We start from the raw sequence: 2498 nt of genomic DNA on the forward strand, positions 1-2498 counted from the left end.
ATATATTTTTTGCTATTTTGTTCTGAACATATCTGATATGAGATTTCCAGGAGAATTTGTCATCAACTATGACACCTAGAAATTTAATTTCATATACTCGTTCTATATTAGCTCCCCCAATATTCAATTGAAGTTCATTGTCTAGTCTGTGATTCCCAAATACCATAAATTTAGTTTTATCCATATTCAGAGATAGTATATTACTATCATACCATTTCTTTATCTTCTCAAGTTCCTGTGAAACCCGTCCAGAGAGTTGCTGTAGGTTTTCACCCGATGCCCATATGGTAGTGTCATCAGCAAACAAAACCACTTTCACTAAATCAGAAACCTTGTATATATCATTAATGTATAGTATAAATAATTTAGGTCCCAAAAGAGAACCCTGAGGCACTCCACATACAATGTCCAGCTCACTCGATTGGTATTCACCCAACTTCACAAATTGACGCCTCTGTGTCAAATAACTTTTAATCCATTTCAGAACCATTCCTCTGATCCCATATTTTTCTAACTTGTCCATTAATAATTCATGATTGATTGTGTCAAATGCTTTTTTTAGGTCAATAAATATCCCCATCGTGTATTTCTTCTCATCCATAGCACTTGTAATGTCCTCCATCAGGTCGGTAATGGCCAAAGTTGTCGATCGGTTTGACCTAAAACCATATTGGCAATCAGAGAGGATTTTATGTTTGTCCATCAGTGTTACCCGTAAGTTAAATGTAGTTTGAGAAATCTCTTAAGTAAAATATATTTAAGGGGTAACTCACCCTTTGTAAGTATAAAAAAATGTCTTTAGGTGAGTAACAAATTATTAAAGTGATGAACCGCCTTGTAAAGTTTAGAAAATATAGCTCACATTCATTACGGGATAAGTGTCTTTGAACCTTGTTTCAAGTAAGGAGTCAAAGTAGATATCTTCTGCTGCTGTGTGTGGCTGTGAGTATGAGACGATGCAGAAAGGTTAAATTTAACCCAAGGACAGTTGGTATACAAACAGAGCAGACCACACATGCTTTTCATACAGGGAGTCAAGTTATAATTGTAGCACTTAAGTGTACAATATAGCAGAAAGCAGGCTTGGCCTTTAGCTAAGTGTTATTAAAAATGTCTACTTCCCAGAGTCTGAAGCTCTGCCTGTAACTGCTCATCTGCAGCAGGGGTTACCTGCTCATTCAGCTTCCCAGCGACTGACACGATTGAAACAAACTCCTCAATGTCTTTGAGAGAAATGGAAAGTAAGTGTTACAACACACTTTGCAGAAGCCAGATCTAATTTAAACCAAGGTCTATATGTAATGTAGGCCGTTTTCACACATCTTGGCCAGTTTTTGTGATTGTATTAACATTTCATCTTTTTAACATGCAGCATTCAGAAACAGTTCTATTTCAAATGATGTTGATCTAACAACAGTTGCGGGGCTTACCAGGAACGAGGGCTGAGCTATAGTTGCCCATCATGACAGAGGAATACAAGTGTAGGAAGTCAAAGACAGAAAAACCTGCAGTCTTTAAGTAAACATCTACAAATGACAGATTGAAGCAAGTCAGTGGAGCAGCAATCAACAGAAACCCGTCAGCTCAGTGCAGTCTCAAATCATCTTTAAGAGATGGAAATGAATTGTTGAACCATTAGCTGTGCTGTTCATAACAGCCACTTCAGTTTGTACATTAAACTGAGATAATTCTTTATCAAAGCATAGCAAACTAAACTGGGTGTTCAGAGTGGAGGCAGATATTTTTCTCATGCCACAGCAGTGAACAAATGGTGCAACACATGCTCAAACCAGCACGCACAAAGACAGATAAGGTCATTAGTAAACATACTAAATCAATTACGATTGTCAGTTACTGTCAAGAACCTGGTGCACACACACACTCACCTTGTTTTGCCTGCGTCAGCAGTGAGATACAGCAGCATCTGCAGTAACCTGACACCATCCATTGTATCCTACTGTGGTCTGCAGAGTATGTCGTGATGAGGAGGGGTACTGTCAGCGCTAAGTTTAGCTCAGGAGAGAGTGGAGCTCCACTTCACTCACAAATATCACTGGGGCAGGGAGAAGAGTGTCGCACACTAAAAGGGAGAGCCAGTTGTATGTCCTCTGTGGCTCTGGAGGGCGACTCCAAGGTTTTAAATACTTACCCTTGGGCTCAAAACAAAGCCTTGAAGAGGCAAGCTTTGAAATAAATGGTAGGAGGTAGGGGGTCTAACTAAATATTCTACTGAAATGCATTATGGGAAATGAAGGATCCTGTGTTTTGGATATACTTGTAAGTAAAGGTCAGGATATCTCAACTTCTATTGCTTCAGTTTAACTTTTTCAAAAACCTGTCAGTGGTCCTCCAACTTACTGAATGTGCAACTTGGATTTGCTGGAGTGCAACTTTCTCGGTCTTCAGTCACTAATTATGTTGAATGGTAAAGCAAGTCAAGACAGAATCAAACTGTGTGAAGACAGAAATAAAATATACACACACACAGTATTTCAGAT

The sequence above is a fragment of the Monopterus albus genome, unplaced genomic scaffold (assembly GCF_001952655.1).
Source record: "Monopterus albus unplaced genomic scaffold, M_albus_1.0 scaffold39.1, whole genome shotgun sequence".
In the NCBI taxonomy this organism is placed as follows: domain Eukaryota; kingdom Metazoa; phylum Chordata; class Actinopteri; order Synbranchiformes; family Synbranchidae; genus Monopterus; species Monopterus albus.